At 47.5% G+C, this 22,282-nt stretch overlaps 1 pseudogene; it reads left to right on the forward strand.

Moving 5' to 3' along the window:
* The window catches only part of LOC149355685 (aurora kinase C pseudogene), a 37,445-nt pseudogene that overhangs the window by 9,541 nt on the left and 5,622 nt on the right, over window positions 1-22,282 (forward strand).

The following is a 22,282-nucleotide window of genomic DNA, read 5'->3' on the forward strand; positions in this document are numbered from 1 at the left end:
TGCGCGCCTCACGTGTCAGGTCGCCGGCAACGCGAGGCTGCTGGAACTTTTCGCGGTCCTCCGCACTGGCTATATCGCCTCGCGTAATGGAAATACAAGCAGGTGGGAAGGTATTCCCTCCTCTTCCCCTCTATCTCTAGCCTTTGTTTTCCCCCTCACTGTCATCTCGCTTTCCATTTCCTTCCCCCAGCCCCAGCTCAGGTGCTTCTAAACATGATAGCAATTGCCGGGGCTGGCAAGAATCCTTTTACCTTCCTTTTCATTTTCAATAAAAGCCACTTACTACTACTACTCAGGACAGTTCCGTGAACACGAGGGGCTGAGAGCTTCCGGTGAAATTTCTTGGAAACCTGTGTGAAGTCCTTTGGCTGCGTGGTCTGTAGATGACACTGATGAAAATATTTCGTCTAATAGCTATTTTTCAGCCGGTTTCGAAGCCCTCTCACCAACGCCATCAAGGACTTCAGGATAACCCAGCAAGGTTATGTGGGAAGCAGGTTTTACATGGCAAATTGTTTTTTACTTGGTTTACAAAGCGGGGAACATAAAATGACGTTAGTGTCGATCCGTATTCACAAATTAGAAGAAAGACTATAAATATTTTCAAAATGGTGCTTGTCTACCTGATAAACATTTACGGCCAGATTTTCATTAGCGTGGTTATGAAAAAAACCTAATTGGAAGGGGCCGGAACTCTACATTTCACCAGATCTGACGAACGCTTCAGCCTCTTGCTCAGGACGGTTCCTCATGCTTGTTTATAAAAAAGCATACAGCAGCAGCATGCTTGCATTGTCTTCGCATTCCGGCCTTGAAATAGCATTTGCCACAGCGGTTGCTTTTGTTTGCATGATCATGAAACGTGAAAAAAATTTGCCATCATTTACACAGACATCTATTTTCCTCAATATTTCATAAAATTCTAAGATATTACGGGACTAGGCATTGCTCTGGCTGAATGTAACTTCTAACTCAAAATATTTGCTTGCACATGAATGGCTCTGCAAATAGTGTTCTCGCATGCGCGGCAATCTCTTCAGCTTCACATATCTGTTTAGAAGCACTTTATTTTATGCTCACATCAAGATTGTGTTTATTATTAGCACAAAACTTAACAGAACCCCATTGTATTGGCCTCGAATTTCAAGTTGATTCACTTAGGACACACACTTCCCCATTGAGGTAACACCGTTTTCATTGTCAATCTGCTCCACTGAGTGCACGTGATCAATTAGCAATTGTCGCTCCTTCAAGTTGGCCGAAAAAAAAATGTTTTCACTATTTTCTGAGCTAGACATCTTAGGCTCTACATTTTTCTCACCTGAAAAAGGAAAAAAAACGCGACTGCGCATACAGATTTGCAGGCAGGCCAACAAGTGCAAAGAAAACTGGCTTCCTTCAAGACAGGACGAAGCGCCATCCTGTCTTGTTACCTTCGCTTCGTCCTGTTACCTTCCTATGCGTCTCGTCTGTTTTTTGCGCCTAAAATTCCTTCAAGACCTAGCCCACAACCCTAGCAGCTACTCAGTAGACCTACCAGGACAATTATTAGGCACCGGCCGGAAAGGCGCTTTTCACTGGCGCCTGGAGCGCGCTCCTGCCATGCTGCAGCCTTTACCCCGGCCTAAGTCATTCAGCGCAAGCGTTTCCCTTCTTCTTTCCTGTGAGGGCCGGCGAGGCGTCTCGAATCGAGGTAGAAAGGCGGGGAAGGAGCCCTCGGGGCCAACAACACCGGCTCAGAACCAAAAGTTGTCAATTTTGCCCACCGGGTCACAACTTTTGGACGTCACGCTGCTTACAATAGGGAGGGGTTTCACAGTTCTGCGAAGCTGATGTTTTGCGAAGGCGATTGAAATGCGGCCGTCCGAATCCAAGCTTCTACTGCAGCCAAGGCCAGGCTAGAAAAAGGAGACAGTCCTGTGTGCCTCTGCTGCGGGAAGTGGGTAGAAGTTGTCAGGGCGCACCCACCATGGGTGCGCGGGTTTGTTATAAAAATCTTTAGCGCGGCACCCAAACCTTGCTCTCACCGTCGTGGTGAAGCGGTGCGTTGCGCGTTTCTTTCCCGGAACGACGCTTGTTCGGTCAACAACTGCGGGGGGGGGGGGGGGGGGGGGGGAATGTGCACTGCCAGTAGCCTTTAGGCGCTCGCAGTTACATGCGTGGTCCTGACAGTCCCCAGACTCAAGCGACAAGACGCGGTCAGGTTCGCCAGCATAGCCTTGTAAGTGCAGCGGGGAAGGCGTGTCCACAGATGACTCACCCCTTTCATTTCTGGCTATTGAAGCCAGCACTGCCCGTTACTGCTCTGGAGACCACCTGCACCCACAATTACAAATGCATTTTCGCAGAAAATATTCAAGGGCGTTCAGGCAACCCTGCAAACGCGTTTCTGAAGAGCGGCAAATTGGGCTACTTGGAGTTGATACATAGGGGTTGAGTGGACTTGATCTATAGTGGTTCAACAGCACTGCCAGACACTGACAGGGAAAAAGATGAGACACACAGAAGGAGCCTCCTTGTACGTCGTCTTTTTCTCTGTGAGTGTACGGTATCGCTGTTGAACCACTAACATAAAACGTGCTCCGCCTGGCGGCCGCTAGGAGGGTAGGCTAATGGAAAACTTGGCATAATGCAGTACAGTAAGCCGTTAGTACAGGCTCGAGTATCCGAACTGCTGGCATGATAGTACCAACACAGCAGCTTTTTCTTTTTTTTCTCTGCGCTGTTAGCCTCCCCGGTATGCCTGCTCATGGATGCAGCTGCGGACTTATACAAAAGACGAAAATAGCTGCACACACACAAATACGCGAGGCCTTGCGAGCCTTGCGCGAGTGCGTTTGTTGAGTCAATGTTGAGAAAGAAAACAAAGCAGTGTGCAGGTGCGTTATTGTTCATTTCCCCTATCCCCCTAGCTGACAGGGTCCCATTATCTAAAAGCGACCGTCCACCCGGAAAGACGTTTAGTCCATTTTTTTTTCTACAGCAGTGAAGAGAAATGAGGGCTGAGAGCCTACCTGTTGCGCCGCCGGGGGGGGGGGGGGGGGGTCTGTGTGCGCTCAGGAAATCCAGAAATCTGAGTTTACCGTAGGAACTTCTTCCAGCATACTTGTATATACGTGACGATAAAAAGTAATTTAACAACAGTTTTAAACCCTAATTTCTGAAAATGAAGTGGCATCATGTTTGAGTACTAATTGCTAAATTTTGATAGTTTTAAAATGCAATTTAGTAACTTTTCAAAAATGGTTCACCGTGTATGATCATACACGGCAAAGCTATTTTTGAAACCGTACCATTTTCCGTGTTTGAACGTGTTTGTGCGCGTGCGTGGGCGGATTTATACCCCTGTCACACGGGCAACTTTAGTGATACTTTCACGAAGTGCACTCCCCATTAACGAATGGCACTTTCATTGCGCTGTCACATGGCAAAAAGAGGTGCTATTTGGAAATCATGATAGTGACGATGGGTGTTGCAGGTAGTGACGATCGGTGCTGCAGCACATTGTGAAAATTAGTTTGTTTTCGCAAATACTTAGAGAATATTTCATAGCAGATGTAACTGCTTTCGCGTCTGATCGCATGCTGTTATCTAAGAAAGCATCACGAGCTGAGATTAGCAATATCTCTGCTACACGGGCGTTTCGAATACCGTCCAACCGAGTGTCATTCGAGTCGAATGTCGCCTTGTGCAGCTGCACGAACTATTCAACGAGATTCGGCTGACATACATTCAAGTCAACGGAGCTCCGCGAAGGCAGAGATTTTGGAATGCCTTCGAATCACGAACACGGCCCGCACTGACGTCGCCATCCGTTCGCCCCCTAATAACACAGGGCGACTGCACACAAGTACTCCTGTTTACAGCGCTGTATACAAACAGCTATGTTTGTTCGCGTGAGGTAAAACGAGAGCTACGCTTTTGTTTTATTAATCCTATTTGTGTACCGGTTGTTCCTTTGCTTGTTTATGCAGCGCGACAACTTTGTAGAAACCGCCGATGTGCTCGCGCGCCTCGGAAACATTCGGTAGCCGGATTGCTGACATCGCGTAGGACCGACGCTTCTAATTCTCCCTGCTTTCTCCGATGTGATATTCAAATTTGAATCGCTTTATCCTGAAGTACGTTCGATGGTTAAATAAAACGTCCTTATTCCTAATCCACAAGCGACGCCGGTGACTGCTGCTGGCTGCCCAAGAGCGCGGCAGTTTGGGTCCGACCAGAGCTTTCCTTTCATTGTATATGCATCTGCCAGTCTTGGCTTTGGAGGAAAGCTATACAAATGGATTGCGCATTATTTGAAAGAACGGCAAATTTTTATGACCACTCCAAACGGTCCAATACGCTTTCACGCAGTAGAGAGGGGCGTACCACAGGGAGCGGTGCTCAGTTCAATATTGCCCTTATACACATAAGAATAAACCTTCCGCGAGGGGTCCGTATAACAATTTATGCTGATGATATCTGCATCTGGACCGCATCACGCTCGCGCTATATCACACAGCAACGTCTACAGAGAGCGCTATTGCACATTTCGATGTACCTGGCTTCCAGAGGTCTTCGTCTCTCGCCAGAAAAGAGTGTTGCAATGGCGTTTACAAGAAAAACGATGACCCGATATCCGCTGCTCCTAGGCGGACGATCGCTACCATATGTACGATCTCAGCGATTCCTGGGTGTTGTAATCGACTATAATCTGTCATGGACACCTCGGATAAAAAAATTCCGCGAGAGGATCACTGCAGCATCGCAAGTGTTTAGGTTCATGGCGGGAACAAGGTGGGGTAGCAACTGCCGATCAATGCTTCTGCTTGAAAAAGCCTATGTTGAAGGAACCTTGCGCTACTGTCTACCAGTGTTTCAAAGATTATCTCCATCAAGCAATAAGTCTCTCGTTGCCGCAAGGAACAACTGCCTGCGAATATGCCTTGGCCTCCCAAAGGGTTCCTCTGCATCAGGAACAGTAGCGGAGGCAGGATGTCTCCCACTAGAGGTGATTGCCGCCCAGGAAACTATGCGTACCCATCTCCGTCATGTTCTTCAAGGGAAGAAGCACTTCCTGCACCGTGTCCACCTAACTCACAGCAACCCTAGCTTTGGCCAGGCAGTGCAGCTCCTGCCCATCCCTACTATTAATCAGCCACAGAAACTACTACCTCTGGCCTTTCCTCCATGGACACTCTCTCCTCTAAAGGTGAAGAAGTTTGTTCCAGGTGTGAATGCAAAGAGCCGCATGCCACAGGCAGCGCTTCTGCAAACTACTCTCGCCTACTTATCGGAGGAATATAGGCAGCACACCCATATCTTCACCGATGGTTCAACTACTAGAGAAACCTCTTCATGTGGCCTTTATGTGCCCTCAACAGGCCATGCCCTTTCTTACCGGCTGCAGCGGAGGACATCCTCTACGACAGCTGAGCTTCACGGCATTAAGGAAGCTGTTTCTTACATCCTGCGCCGAACCGCCGGCCGTTGGGTTATCTTCACCGATTCGAAAGCATCTCTCCAGATCCTGGCCAACCTGCTGAAGAAAACGAATCACCAGCCAGTTTCCCTGGACATCGGATATCTACATCATTTAGCTATTGCCGGAGGCCACTGCATAACATTTCAGTGGGTACCTGCTCACTGTGGCATTCAGGCTAATGAAAAAGCAGATGAAGCGGCCCGTAAGGGCCATCAACATCGGAGATACATTAGAACTTTTTTTACGAAATCTGATGCGTCCCAGGTGGCCAAAAGTTTTGCTTCCGAAGAAATGTATCGGCTTTGGAGTTTGCCGACATATCAGTACCAATTTCTTCACTCAATCGACCCACATCTTAGATCAAGACTCTCACCCAGAATTCCTCGACATCTGGAAGCACTTTATCATCGACTTCGTCTTAATGCAGCATATACAAACGGCTTACGATACCGTTTTAGACAAATGGACAGTCCGCACTGTGACAACTGTGCCGCGATAGAAACCGTGGAGCATATCTTGCTTGAGTGCCCTGCATATGCTAACGAGCGTGCGTACTATGAACATTGCATGCAGAAGCTCTGCTCAGTGCCCCTTACAATGGACACAGTTTTAGGTCCCTTAGCCTGCCTTAGGCAACAGAGACTTGCAATGACTTTTCTATTCACATATTTAAAAGACATTGGACATCTCGATAAGCTTTAAATTCACTTGCACGTCACCTTCATGCATTCTTCATGCAGTGAACTTCGTCAACCCATTTGACGGACTATGCACTCCATCACTCCATAGGTTACATCAATACTCGCCATTGCATCCTTAGTACCCATTTCATGGCCGCATTTTATCTTCGTTTTTTTTTTTACCTCTTCCACTCTGCTCTCCTTCTGTCTTTATCTCCCAAATTCCCCTCCCTACAAAGAGTAGCATGCCAGCGATTTTTAAACGCCGGCTAAATTCTCTGCTCTTCATTAAAGAGTCTCTCTCTCTCTCTCTGCACTGTGAAAATAGTCGATATTAGGTCACCGTTGTGAAAACTACATTTGTTGGCCATTTGCATTCCCCAAAGCTCGTGAATTCGCGTTCGACGGTTGCGGAAATTGCACACACGAAACCTGCGGAATCGTTAGGCCTATCGCGGAAAGGAGTCGTCGGCACTGGAAGAGCGAGAGTAGCTCTATTCAGGTATGTACATTACATTTTGTTGCTCATGACCAAAAAAAAGTTCGCACTAAGAGCCAGAATAAAAAATAAAACTTTATTTACAGCGGAGCATGGCTGCTGAGACTACACACTCGCCTTGCCGGACCAAGTGTAGTGTGTTTTCCAAACTCACTGCTGGGAAAGTGCGTTTTGGTACGAAGCTTTCTGGCACGGGGTTTTTGTCACACGAGGTTTATGTAGCACGGGACATACACTGCAAGGGTGTTTGTCACGCAGGGCTAACAAGGCAGAGCTTTGGAAACGGGTGTTCTGCACTCGAATCAATCATGCTACATCAGCAAGAGGTATGCTGCAATTTACAATTAGCGGCTTGGAAGACGTACTTCTAGTACGAGTGCAAAGCGTGTCATAAGCATGATGGAGATGCGCGATTGTTGTCAGTGCACCACCTCGTACCTGCCCCCAGAATAGGCCACGCCACCTCAGTGAAGGCGCTTTAGCTCTGCAGGGTACGTAACCGGCTTTTGGATTCTTGCAGATTCACTAAGAAGGTTTTTGTCTGATGTTTTATCATCCTCCTTTATAAAAAACGCAGCCAGCCCTGCCTGAAAGAGGAAAGCAGAAGTACAGTTGTGATTAGAATTACATTAGCACCAGTGACGTTTTTCTCTCGCAACGACAAAAGCAGCGCACGAGTTCACACAATCGTAACAGGATGGAGAGAACCGCGTAGGACATTTCGAAAAACCTGACATTTATTCTTTATCGTAAGCGTCGCTCACAACGTTTCCCGAACGGAATGTACAAGCTGGGCAGCGCTCGCGTCATGTGCGGCGAGGTAGCTTAGTTTGCGGCTTTTCCTCTACTACAGTTGTGGAATTGCATGAAAATTGGTTACTGTTCCTAAAAACGCTTCCGGCAACCTTCGCAGCTGCAGGACAACCAGCTCTGTCAAAGCGCGCTGCATGCCCATGCACAGTGCGTGGACATCCAGCCTCCGGCATAATCGTCAGATATTCCGGGAGGCGAGGACCCGGTGCAGCTGTGCTGGCCAGCTGAGTCGGACAGCTAACGAATACTTGGGAACAAAGATGGTTAACATGTTGAGTCGAGGAAGCGATACCCAGCAAACGTGTGAGGTCATAAAAATGCTACGCGTTCACATAACGAATAGTATGGCAGAATGGACCATTGTACGGAAAAAGAAAATGAACTGAAAAGGACAGGGGACGCTGGTAGAATGAACAGCAAGGAGTAGGCGGTGTTATGCCCTGCCTGATGCGTGGTATACTGAAACCTCCAAGTAAGGCAGCGAAGCACCCATGTACGTTTTTCTTTTTTGCGGTGCGTGGCTAGATGGGCTCAGCATGGTTGCAAATTTTTGTAAGCCTGCAGACCCAGTTATCAGTGCAGCGATTCGTTATGATTGTACAATACCCAACATGATAAGTATGAGCCAATGAAGTCAATGAAGTTAGCTTTTATACCCGGCGTCAAACGTTTTGTGAAGCCTATAGTTAACCGGTTCCGATGCGCTTGAGTTGCGCAGTTTCCATAGCTGTTCTAAAAGATGTTTTTTTTCTTTTCAGCGAGAGAGCTACCGGGCGCTCCATATTAGAAGGAGCACATGGAACGCTGTGAGTAGCGAGAGAGGAGGCGGCCAGAGATGATTATCCTAGGGCGAAGACACGTTATTGCACCCCTGCCTCGCTCTATGGCTTATCGGTTGAGAAGCGCTGTCCTGAAAAGTCGCCAAATATTTGAATCGGCTCCTGCACAATGCAGACCACTGGGAGGCCAGATCTGCGAATTTCCGCTACCTATCGCCGAAATTCATTGTGCATTGTGCAAGGATCGATTCGCCCCAGACCTCAGCGTGAGCACAAAATGTTTTCTTATGCTAGAGCAAACATAACGAAACAGAGCAGCAGAAGCGATTTCAGTTGAAAAGTGACGTGAAAGCAAAAGTCCACTGATTTTGCGGACATCAGCTAGAGGACTACCACGGTGCGTATAGCTCTGACTTCCCGCATTCCCCGGAATGGAGAAAAAATGAGCCTTTTACTATACAAATTTACTGCACAAACAGTGTCAGTACAAAAAAGATGTGGGGGGGGGGGGTAGTGCAATATCCACATTCGATCGCTTATTTTCTAGACAGATGCTGCCGCACGCTTACATCCGTGTTCACAAGACAGCAGGGAATCAGAACTGTTGGAATTATGACAATTTCGTGCTGATCACTAACAATACCAGAAAAGCAGGAACGTTGCCTCGTGTGGCAACAAAATGCAGTTCCAATGAATGGATGGAAATGCTATGCTAAGGCCACAGTAGGGAGAAACTCGACGCGATTGTAATGAGTACTTATAGCTCTTGCCAGCTATGTCCCGCAGTCTCCAGTCGAAGTTTCGCAGCCAGTGTTTCCTTTTCGTTTTTCGAACCTTGGTGGTGGTAGTGGTTTATCTGACAATAAAAAGTGAACGAAAAGAATGTTGCCGGCTGCGGCCGGAAGCGCTTTCGGGATCTTTGTTATCATGCATGGATACGCGGGCGGCAAAAAAAAATTCAGCATTACTTGGAACGCATCTCTACATCACAGACTGAAGCACAAAAGAGTTTACCTCTCCCAGGCTATTATCGGGAACGGGTGGGAGATGAAGGGGGCTAATACATTGTGATATTGCTTTCTTTTCCTCTCCGCAGCTACTGACCCAACAACATTAGTACTTGAACGCAATATGTTTGTACCATTCTGATAGGCCTTATTCTGCCCATTTTCTCTTATTTAGTGTTACCATATCAGCTTTCTCTTAGAATTCTACATAGCACTGGCAGTGTGTGAGTAAACAATAAAAACACTCGCCATGCTTTGAAATCTCGGGTTGATGTTTCACTGCAGGTATTTTTCCTAGAATTGCGAAATAAACGTTTGAATGGCGAACGAGAATCAATAGCACACAAGTCTTACGCGACACCCGCAGCTGCGTAGCGTCACGCGCCTTTGACGGCAGAAAAGGCTGTGACAACACACATGGCAACCGCCCTTTGAAACCAAGAGGTCATCTACTATTCCGCTGCATACATATCGACATCATCCATATTGTTTTACGAAGGCCATAGATCATAGATGTCTTGTGGCGCTTTGTTATAGATGCCAGTGGAACCTACGAAGCTTTATTTTGTAATATTGCCTGTTGTGGCTGCCGCTGATCAAAATATTGTTCAGGGTCGTGAGAAAAGAATAACTATAAACAACGTGTACAACTCTGAAAAAAAATGGAAACAAAATATGATTTCTGTAAATGTCAAAGATATAGAGACTTTCCACATTCGAAATAGTACCTCCTAAAAAAGAATCGCCAGGCACCATGGCAGGGCCGCAAAGGGGTGCGTAGGGGCGAAAGAAGCAGTACGAGTGTGCCAAACACGTTCGAGCGCGGTCGTCATTGTCGGGGCGTTTATCCCCCCTCCGTGATTAACCGCCTCCTTCTGCCACAATGCGAGGGAGAGGAGGTCAAGGTAACGCAGAGAGGAGGACCAGACCGTCTCGGAGGAGCGCTTTTTCGCTTGGAGCCGCCCTGGTGGTTGAACTAACGTCTTGTCCAATCCTTTTCATCGCGCTTTAACCTGAGTGGTAATGAAAAGTCTATACTCCGTTTCATACATCATGTGCAACGCTGTGAAGGCTACGGAAGTAGTTCGCAGAAAAAAATAAAGAGAAATGTATCACTCCGCGCTGTTTTGTGGCCGTGCGGTCTAACGCGTCGCTCCGGGGAGTCGACAGGCAGTGGGGGTGCGTGGGTTCAAATCCCGGGTGGTAGACCTTTGTTTTTTCGCGCATTTTTTTTTCATCGCAAGTTGAATTTCGCGTAACTTGAATGAGAAAACTCGTTTTGTTCAGAATCGCTTGAATATTATGGCGTGTTCTGAAATGAATTGCATGCATCTGTTCATTTGATGCATACCGAGTTAATGTGAGCTGTCCGAAATTCGTTGTCAGTGAGCTCGCACCGGCTTTTGGTCACTAGTAGCGGTTTTCTTCCCGATTCTGCAGCATTGCGACTACACTTTTTAGATGCAAGCTAGAGGTTTGTGCGAAAGATGACGTTCATTCGTCGGGTTTAATTAATTAGCACAGTGCTGAGTGCTCCGCCGTGGCCCGATTAACAAGTGGCCGTCAGTAACTTTCAGGTAAAATTATTTTTACACACACCACCTCGATATGGCCCGTTTTCCCGTGCAGTCAGGTAAAAAGAGTTCCAAGCTGTGGGAGCGTCAAGTAAGAATGCTGAAAAAGTTGTACAACGCGTTTGCGAGAAATGGTTTATTCTTGAAACAGCCAGTGGTGCTTTTTCAAGAGCCACGCTATGATATGGAGCATTGCCCATGACGACAATGCTATTGGCCGGAATGTTTGGCAAAAACTTGTCGGTGAACCACTTCTCAAAGTAGTTGCCATCCATCTCAGAGTGGTAGTCAGCGTGGTTTCCCTTTTTTGCTCTGAAGAAGTCAGCAGTGTCTTCCACGAATCTTGTTGCACTGCTCCCACTATGTACAAGAATCAAACAGGCCCATTTTCCCGAAGGCGCAGACAATCCTGTTGCTAAACCTTTCAGGAAGGCATCCTGAGATGACTTTACAGTCTGGTCCTGCCAGACGTATTCTTTTGTGTGCCCTGCGTTGACCCAGGTTTCATCTAGGTAGACGATGCACCTGTAAATGCAAAACAACCGAGTACATGAGTCAATGCTTGTAAGTAAACAAACACGCTGCAGCATGTAAGTAGGCAATGCACTGCAACAAACGCACTGCTGACCCCTGTCTCACAAACAGCCGCTCAAAGACTCTCGAGAAAAATAATTATCTCAGCTTAATTGCTCCCTTGTTCGGGCTTATATTTCACGCCCAGGCGGCATTTGGTAGCTTGCTTATATTCACTGTATGTTTGCATGGGGTACTTGACTAATTCGGCAACGTTTGAAATCTCTTCACTCGCGGCGACTGCGAACAAAAATTGCCAACGTACGCAGCAGTAGCGCCAGTAACTCGCACCACCGGAGCAACTGGCAGTGCACAGTGGGTGTCCATTCGTTCCTACTGCGACGACGAGATGGCACTACCCATTGCAGTGCTACATTTTTGGCAGTTTTGCTGTTTTGGCTTGCCGCACCAATTGGGATTTAGCGATTTAATCTGACCCATGCAGACACGTGCCCCACCGAAACGTAGTGCAAAACTGGTAGTGAAACATCACCACTACGCAAAAGGTCGGCAACAGCAACGTGGTTAAGACAATTTCTTCTAAACGTGTTATCCTGAAGCAACACTCACTGTTCCGACTACGACGTTGCAAAGCTAACATCAAGCTCTATGTGAAGCCAATCTAAACGTGCTCCGTAAGAAAATAAGCAAGGAACGACCCGTACCTGCCCTGTCCTCGGAATTCCTTGATCGCCCGCAGGTATCTGCGACGCCAGGCAATGATGTCACTTCGCTCGGTCAGTGCAAGATTCCGTTTCCTTTGATGAAATGTGAATCCGATGTCCTTCATCAACCTCCACAATGTGGTTTTCTTGAAGTTCGGCAGGTCGTCGTCCTCATTCCCACCCTTTAGCACACTGCCCAGTGTTGGGACTTCCCTCTTCGCGTACATACTGTGCAGTTTCAGACGGATGGCATGGACTGTGAAGCTGTCATTCTTGACTATTCGCGAGCTTGAAATCTTCACGTCGCGAGGTCTTTTCTTCGGAGACGTCACAGACCCGCACAGACGCTCCGCCTTGATTTTGGCAACGCTACGGGGAGATACTTCGGTGTCCTCGCTCACAGCACTCAGTACTTCCCGAACAGACTTCTCCGGAAAACGGATCCTGGTGCGGCCGAACACATTCGCAATTACTAGCTTGGCGTGCAAGAACCTTCGGGAAAATGCGTACAAGAGAGCTGGCCGCGGCCGCTCAGCTGGACGCCATTTTCTAAAAAGTGAAAGGGAGGCGGACGGAAAGAGTAAACACGGCGGCCAGCGGGGACAGCGAAAACGTGAAATGGAAAAAGACGACAAACGCAAAATACTAAATCACAGATCTCGACCGATTCGCTCGCAATAACATCGTTTTTTGTCACGCTGATGACAAATGTATTATCTACGAAGCCTATCGGCAATGCATTTCTTAATTTTCGCTCACCACAAGCAACGCACTATTTTCTGTCACGGATGCAGGCTGCGCAAAAAAGAGCGCTAGCTTTGACAGCGCTGCACCTGATGTATGAAACGGAGTGTAGTGTCGCCCTATAATGTTTCACGAATGACTCTTGCGTCTTTTTGCTTCGACCGAGGTAAAAGCCTGACGAAAAGAAATGCGAACAGTGGAGCGCCGAGGCTTCGTTCTGTTCACGTTTCTTTCCATCGGCCCTGTACGTGAGAGTCGGATTTTTGCGTTGCGGTCTTTGCTTTGCTTGCGTACGTAGCGCTGACAACATGGCGTTGCCCTGCCCGCTCTCTTTACAGTGATAACAGCTTCGTCGCTTATCCCTCGATGCGATATCCCCATTTAAAATGTTGTATTCGCCTTCATTTTTCCCATTCTTGCTCTCGCATAAAGTTTCAAGTGATAAATATATTTTGTTTTTCAGATAGAACGGCTATTTCCCAGCTGTTAAGCCTTGACGAAAACGCGTTTGTCCTCGTCTTGGCAAGGCTATACTGCCTAACAATGCAACGACGCAGCTGGACTGGCTTGGTTTTGACTCGTCTTGTATAAGAGTGGCTACAGCAGCGTCTGTATCTGTTTGTAGGCGGCGCTAGGGAACAACGCGCGGCATGCGTCGCGTACGTGTAACTATAAGGGTTACAAAGGAGATGCGCTTTGACTACGTAGAGTTCTCACGTTTGCGCACATGAAGTCTGTATGTACGTGAAACTAAAACTGCCTAATATCGTGCGCGCATCTGCGTACGGGTACTTGGTTTGGTTTATGGTTAATGGGGTTCAACGTCCAGAAGCGACTCAGGCTATGAGGGACGCCGTAGTTAAGGGCTCCGGAAATTTCGACCACCTGGGATTCTTCAAGTTGCCCTGGCATTGCACAGTACACAAGCCTCTAGTTTTTCGCCTCCATCGTAATTCGACCGCCGCGGCCGGGATCGAACCCGTGTCTTTCGGGTCAGCAGCCGAACGCCATAATCACCGCGGCGTCTTCCTGTGTGTGTGTGCGGGGAACCAAAAAAAGAGTTTGCTTTATGCATCTTCCCGAACGTCCGTTTTCGGGCTCTCATAGGGCGAGATGTGATTTCTGACGTAGAACTAGAAAGTTTTTCCGTGTGAGATGCGTCAAGTCGTCCCCTACTTTGTACGCTCACCGTGTTAGCGGCTGACTTATTTCACCCAATTCTTGTACAATTCTACGTTCTACAGGTTGGTATTGTCGAGGTATCGAGGTCCTTCCGTGCCCCCACCGTTGTCTCCCATTGGCGCCGGCGCGGCAGCGACGGCAGTGCCATTCACCTCCGGTTGCGGTGGCCAGCAACCTCGTCAAGGCGGCAAGGAGCCACCCACTCAGTCTTTATCCCACCTTGGAACACAGCTGTACCGGCGAGGGGATCGGCCCCAGTGGCTCAGTGGTTATGGTACTTGGCTACTAACCCGAATGACGCGGGCGCGATCCCGGCCTCGTCGTTCGAATTTCGATGGCGGGGAAATTCTATAGCGGCGGCAGGCGCTAGCAGTGAGACCGGTAAAGAAGACTTTCTGCGCTGCTATTAGCTCTCGTCAGTTGCTCTTCCGGTCTCACCGGGTGCCACAAGAAAATATCTGGTGGGCCCCGTTCAGCGGCATGCGAGCGTATATTTTCGGCGCCATGCATCGAGTGCGAACGTAGGGCTATAATTGCTGGCCTGTAGTCATTGTTTTGATGGCATAATCTGGGATTCTGATTCCCTGCAGTATCTTGGGGTTACCTTTATGAGGTCTGGATTAATGGGTCTTACTGGGAGTCACAAACTTTCTCCGTGAGCCGCCAAACGCAGGCATGAATGGCTCGGGAGATCTTGAGTTTTGTTCGGGCACAAGTTTGCAACATATTGGTTGCAAAGCTTGTCTATGCGTTGCAAGAGATGCACTCTGCAAGGAAGAAGCTACAAGCACTGCACAGACTTTTCGAGACCTTTATTGTATAGCGCTCTCCGTGGGAGCCGATGCGTGGAGGCAATTCGTGTCTTTCTCTCGGGTCTGGAGGTGTTGGCCTTGTTCACTTGTTTGTGCAGGAGCTCGTTTCACAGTTTTTCTTCTTCAAAGCTGCAAGCCAACTCTTCCTGCTAGCGATGCTCAGAAGGCGACTGAGTTTTCGTCAACCTTATCTGTTTGCTTCGACTGGTCATGGCCGTGAGGCAGCTTTGTGGGGCATCCTGCGGGCGGTTGCTGATACCTTTGATTTCCTGAGTGTTCGCTACCCGTTGCAATATTTATTTCACCAGTCAAGAAGGCGGATGACAAAAGTACTAACTGAATCTCTGTTCTATGTGCTCGTGTATTTGAAGCCTACCTTGGCTTTATGGATTCCTTTGCATTGAAGCAAGTTCAGCGAATGCATATTCAATCAGTTGCAAAAGCCTTTTTTTTCTTAAACGCCATACTTCGACTCTATCCGTCAAGCCCTCGCTTCGCCCCAAGGCAACGTTTGTGCCGTGGTCGAGGAAATGCCGCCTCTGCAGTCAACAAGAGACGAACGATCGTTGCTTTGCGTGGTGGTGTTATGGATTGTTATTCCGGGACAAACTTCAGGGGACAATCTAGAGGGAGATTGAGATATCCCCTTACACTATAAGGTTCTTGGCTGTCCTGAGAGACTCCAGAATTAAGTGTGATCTGTTAATGCTGATTAGACTTAAGAACCGTCTCGTTCATCTACGTCTTTGTTCGTTGAACAATGCGCCCTGGTGCGGGGAGTTTATGCGGCGCAGGACCGGCCGCCTGAATGGTTGGTGGTTCTTGACACAAGTGTATGTCTCCCACAGTTATGATGTGCAGATGGAGTGCAGTGTACGAAGACATGTGAATGTGCGTCTGCATTTCGGAATAGTATGTGCGTTCTTAAAGCATTTGCTAGCTCGGCGGGAATGGTTTCTGTTGCAATAAAAAAAAAAAGCAATGGTTTCCGTGGCACTAACGAAAGAAAAGTGTCAGCGTTGTGTAATGGTTGGCGCGGTGAGATGGGGAGTTGAAGGTGAGCGGGTCGAATCGTCTGGCGTCTTGGAAATTATGTTTTTTCTTTTTTGCTTTTGCTTTACTTTATTTATTTGGGCTCTTACTAGGCACTACTGATCCCAATATTTGCGTTGGTTTTTGCAACGGGCAGTGCCACATCACAGAGTCAAGAACAGTCGTCAAAAAAAAGAGACATTCACACAATGACACAGAAAACACACAAGAACCACGGTGGCAAATTTGTTTCAGAAAGCCACTCGGAATGCATCAGGGAAATCTACCAGAAAGTCATGAGAAAGGCATATGAGCCTAATATAGAAAGTCATTTGAGTTTCTAAAAACAGCCATTAGATGTCTTGTTAAGGGTGTGCCTCCACAGCCGCTGAAAAAAGTGACCAACACAGTGCTGGTCGAGTTCAACGACCGACGTCACGCTCGAATCGCAAATGTGGCAGACAAATGCATCGCAAGAGCTAGAATGTTTCGTCCGCATGTGGGACGCCATACTGAAAACCGTGTCGGCCGGCCAAAAATCGCGGCAGCGAGAAAAAATTTTTTAACCGAAATAAAATATTCGTAATAAACTATTGACGATCACATGAAGTAGAACCGCGAAAATTCAACCCTCGGGCTCAAGGGAGCTCAAGCCTTGCAGGGGGCAAGCCTGCTACCCAGAAACCCGGTGCCGCAGTTTTGGGAAGTTGCCAGGACTAACCAGCGAACTGTAGATGAGCAGGGTCCTACCTTATCAATGTGAGTGCTATGGACGTAGGAAAAAATTACCGACGATTACGTTACTTCCTAATGCGAAATTTGAGCGCAGCAAATAAGCTGTTTCACCTTTTCGATAGATTGAGGCAAAGAAATCGAGCAACACATGTATGCGCTATCACAGAATTTTTTTTTTATTTTTCACACGTATTCGCAATTTCGGCTCGGGCGGTGCACATATACAGATCCGCCGCCACCGATCTGGCTCTCTGATTGCCACCGCACAGGGGTTGCATTGGAGGAGGAGCGAAGAAAGGAATTAAGTTCAAGCCGGCGCTTTGACAACCGGAGACTAGCAGGAACAGGGGGGAGGGGGGCGGCGTGTACACCCAGCGGCAAACGATGGGGGCAGAAGCGCGCGCAGCAAGCGGACAACACGATAAAGGGAGGAGGGAAGAGATAGCAGCGACTGACTGATGCCGCTGACGCCGATAGCGCTGGGGGGATGAAAGGGGGGCGGAGCTGGTTACGAGGCCGACGCCGACGACGACGCGAAACCCAGGAACGGAAGCCAAAGAGCTGCGCTCTAAAAGCAAGTATCGGAGGTTGTGTACTCAGCCGGCGGACACCTGCCCCTATACCTCAGGGCCCATACGACCCGTAGTGTTAATGGGGCGAGTGTGGGCTAGTCCTAAACTAGCTTTTCTTTTTCAAGCCCATTTACAGTGACAGCAGTCTGCGCCCTTCCGATCACAACATTGATTTCAACAATGTTTTGAAGCATCGAAGACAGCGTGTCTACTATGTGTATCGAAATCACTTCCAGAATTGTGTTTTGCATCGAAATGTGTCTTGCGAATGTGTCTTGCATTTTCAGGCTATTGGGTGTCGGTATTGAACGTACTTTTTTTGAAGTACCGTGTCCATCCTTGGTCAATGTGGACTTCAATGTCGAATGACGCGGCGCTCTGGTTGCTTATCCAACTCGCGCGTCTGTGGCTGTTTTTTGAGCGCACGCTCCCGCCGTCTCGTCGTTCGTTGCTTCGTTTCGCTTCGTAACATGGCGTGGTCGCTGTATATTGAGATAAATATATTGAGATAAAAGACGATATGAGATAAATAAAGAGGCGCACTTACAGCTGTGCTTGTTGCCACGTGTCATCAAAAATGTGTGTTTTGTTTTGTGTAGTAAAATACTTAAGCAGGCGGGAAATCCAACGCGCCCTGATTTTTATTTCTCGCTCCGGGCATCCACGAAAATAGTAGTCCGAGATTCTGGCATTCTACTCTAAACAGAAGACGTCCTCCTATGTGAGCTCGAAAGCGCCATGAAGTTATACATTCGGGATGCATGCCAACGTCTTCAGGCAGCCATTCATGCCCCCGCCGCTCTTATCAGTGGTCGCAGTGTGTCGGGAACAGCAGGACGCGACACGTGATCGCTGGCATGGAATGCATTCGCTCGTCTAACAATCGTAGCCACGGGAACCACGCGCTTGACTTCACTCGCATCGCACTCTAGGCGGCGCTGTTTGTAGGGCGACTCAGGTTCCTGTGTCCACAGTCGTGTCTTATGACTGCGCTATCTAATGATAGTGACCGGCGAGAAACGCAATGCTGCTGCTTTCAATGCAACATTGGCTAAATAACACCATTTTACGTCAAACATCAATAGGCCTGATGCCCTTTGAGCTGTAAATCCATTTTTATTGGTGAGTGGTGAATGCATGAACTTGACTTTTTGATTTGGTTATTGGCTGCAGGCTAATTTCACGGGAAGAGCTAATAAGTAACTGTTTGTCCAATGCTTATCTTAAATATCATGACTACACTTGATGATGCTCCAATTTTTGCTGCACCTGTGTTGATGTATCGCAAGAAGGCTGGAATTGTGATATTGTGTGCTTGTTACAACCAGAACACCACAATTACCCAGGAAATCTAACGATGCAATATTAATTTATTTGTTATGTGCATTGCAAGAAAGGAGGGTACTTATGCATCATGAAGTCCACACATGAGAAGTAAAGTTACCAGCGATTTAATTTTAATAGGTAAGAAATCAGGCTGATTGTGTTTCGATGTATTTGATCTGCCCACCCACTCAACGCCACCCTCGAACCACATTCCTACCCCTTCTGCACCCTCCAAAAGCTCCACTCACCACTCATATAACCACCTCCGCCCATTTTCACTCTGCAGAAGGATTCTCTCGTGTGTGTGAAGCCTCGGCTTAGAGTAAGCATTGATAAGAGCAAAAGCATCAAAGTAACCATGGAGGGAAAATCCAACAGCTTTCTAATTGTCGCATCACATGTCGGGTCATGCCACATTTTTTTATCCTTTTTTTCTCGTGTTGGCCACAGTGACAAAAGATGTCTGCAAACATTTACATAATTTTACAGAAAGTACAAGTAAATACAACCACAAGCTGCCGGTGGCTTCCAAACCCAAGGCCTCCGTAAGTCCCGTACACACTAATCGCAACCACCAGTAATACACTAAAAGGAAAAAGCACGTTCCCCTATGGTTTCCTTAGTTTGTATGACTTTTGGCTTCCATATCTGCGATATGACGAGCCCCTTGTTCCCCTAAGCATTTCTGCTCACTGGCACTTTTAGGCTCTCGATTCTGATAGTATTGGTGCCTGTCTTCACAGGTGTAGCATGAGAGGGCCCTCACGCAGGTGCCCCCTAGTGATGGTTCATTCGTTGTATATTCTCACTTTTTCAAGGTGATTTGCAGTGCAAATGTGTGCCTAAAGGGAAACGGCCCAAACGAAATAGCAGTTCATGGTAATCATTGCTGTGCTTGTTCCATTTCCTTCCCTTCTGAAGTGAATTATGAGTAAATAAAGCCTGTACTTGACTTTAAACAACTTCTTTAAACAGGTAACCTTAGGAGCCGATGGCGGCAACAGCAAAAGATGTCTTTATTGGTGAAACCGTTTGATTTATTAAGAAACAACATTTTTTTGGGCCCCTAGATAAAACACGTGATGTAAAAAGAAAACTCTGTGATCGCAGTTTCCAAGCCTACGGAGAGTATGCGCGAGCCTCAGAAGTCAGCATTTAATTTTTTTTTCTATAATCGCCATTTGTTTCTGAGAAGGGCCGCTGACGACGATACCAGTAGTAAACGTACAGTAAGGTACCTTAATTTCAGGACTACAGTCCGCGGACTATACATGTTTAAAAGGTTAAATTTTGCGTCACCGGTGCGGACTATGGTCTGGAAATTACGGTACTTTGTGCTCGCCCACCGAGCTCAATTAGAGAAGCTTCTTTATTTCCTTTTTAGTCCATTATACGAGGGGGTACCCAAAAGAAACCGGACTAAATTTTTTGGTTGGCAAGGCTTCTGTGGAACCGCGTTTTGCCACTAGGAGCGCATAGAACGAACATTCCAGAGTCAGTAAGCCTAGTGCCGTCGTCGAAGGAGGTCAGACTAGTTTAGGCAGAGTTTTAGAGTGACGACTGTTTTGTGTGAATGTCGTTTTTGCAATGACTGATTTTCGTGAACAGCGTGCGCCGGTGAAATTCTGATTTTTGCTCGGAAAAAGTTGAATTGGAAACTCTTGAAATATTAAGAAAGACGTACAAGGGCGATGCTATGGGGACAACTCAAGAGTTCTTGAATCGAATCCTGAATCAAAGCAAAAACAATCATGCCAATGTAAAACTTCAAATTCACCTCGCCTCAAGAAAGCTCGTCATGTGAAACCAAACTTCAAAACAATGCTGATTTGTTTTTCGACGTAAGAGGAGAATTTGTTCCGCAGGGTCAGACAGTTAGCCAGGCTTTCTACTTGGATGTTTTGAAAAGATTGGGCAACAGTGTGCGGTGGAAGCGGCCAGATTTGTGGCGGTCGGGTGTCTGGTTTTTCCATCATGGCAATGCCCCTGCTCACACAGCCCTGTCTCTGCGACAGTTCTGGGCCAAAAATGGCATGACCCCTATTACTCAACCCTCATACTCTCTCGACCTTGCCCCGTGCTACTTTCTTAGTTTCCTAGAATTAAAAAATAGGTGAATGGAAAGCGTTTCGCCGATGTTGCTGAGGTGAAGAAAAAAAACGACGAAGGCACTGTCAAGCATCACAAAAGATGAATTTAAACAATGTTTTGAAAAATGGAATGAAAGATTCGACAAGCGTATCATTGCAAGTGGGGAATACTTTGAAGGAGTTTGAAGGTCTGTGCTTAAAATGTGAACAAATAAGTTCAAACAAAAATAAGCACGGTTTCTTTTGGGTACGTCCTCGTATCCTCTTCTTGGATAAAATCTCCGCTATTAAATAACCTTCGCAAACAACGTTCGCCAATCGGGTCCATGGTTCACTCCACGGGATGATACTGACCCCCCTCCGTCAATATTGCTCCTTGATCTAGGCGTTGACCAGAAATATCGTAGCCAGACGCATTTTGTCACTGTCACATCTAACGCGACTCCTTTGAAGTGAGCCAAGCGTTCTCCAGCAAGCGCTACAGTTTAAACGGAATTCGTCAAAAGTTTCCCCTTATCTTGCGCGACCACTTATGGTTCCTGTACGACCGCTAAGTGCGAGCTGAAGAAACAAATGGTCGACGGTTGAGTCCGCCGCTTGGTTCTTGATCTATATCCGACTATACTTTAAGATCATCCAGGTCTGCAGCCGATGTTTCAATTCTCTTGTTCACGTTTCATTCATCGGTGATAGGACGTTACAGAACCCCAAGTAGCCGAAATATATCTTTAACCCTGCACTTCGAAGCGTTTCTCTCTTCTTTCATTCTCTCCTTGATTGCAGCCCTCACATAGCGGTTGAGGTGGCCACCGAACGCTTTGTGCTTAGTCCCAGCTTCTAAGCTGGGAAAGGAAAGACGCACAACTGCCTCAGGTTGTAGGTGGACGGCACTGCCTACTCGCAGGGTAATTCTGGTGTCCACTGATTGGATTGGATTGGAGGAACTTTATTTATCTCAAAGATCAATGGGGTGGGATTAATGGCCCCCTAACGGAGGGCGACATTTCTCACCCAGTCGGCAAGTTTGGCTTGCGGGTTCCTGTCACGCTCCCTCAAGAGCCTAAGCCAGGCATCCCGGGAGGGAGCCGGCAGAAGGTCTTTTGGAGGTGGATTTTCCTTACAGTGACATAGGATGCATTCGTCTGTTGCTATGTTGCCGCAATGCAAGCAGTTTGGATCGATGGGTTGTGTGGTAATTTTGGACAGAAGATGGGAGTCGTGACTGTCCTAGCTTGAGCTCTGCGTAAGTTTTTGGCCAGTTGTCTGGTAAGGCCCAGGTGAGGTGCAGGGTAAAGTTTCCGCGCCTCACGAAACTGATTGGTGATTTCGGGGTAAGTGAAAGATTGGTTGATGTGGGACTCCGAGACACTCCCCGATCCCTCCTGGTTTGCTAGAGTTCGGGCATATCGGTTCTTTTCCCCGTTTCCCGCATTTCCCTCGTGAGCAGGGACCCAAATATTTTCTACAAGGCTTATCCTTTGGCTGTATTTGATCAGTCCGTCGGCTGCAGAGCAAATCAGGCCTTTGTTATAATTTTTGATCGCAATCCTAGAGTCGCTAATTATTGTGCCTGCACTGTCGTCCCTGAGAGCTAATGCAATGGCTATCTTTTTGGCCTCTGTTGCTGAAGTTACTACTGATCCACTCATCCAGTTACGCTCCCTAATCAGACGCTTCGCACAGACGGACACCGCTGAAAACCGAGGAGTGTGGCTAGATGTCCTATCGCACT

Source organism: Amblyomma mixtum, chromosome 3 (genome assembly GCF_055824585.1).
Source record: "Amblyomma mixtum isolate Tamu chromosome 3, ASM5582458v1, whole genome shotgun sequence".
NCBI classification, from domain to species: domain Eukaryota; kingdom Metazoa; phylum Arthropoda; class Arachnida; order Ixodida; family Ixodidae; genus Amblyomma; species Amblyomma mixtum.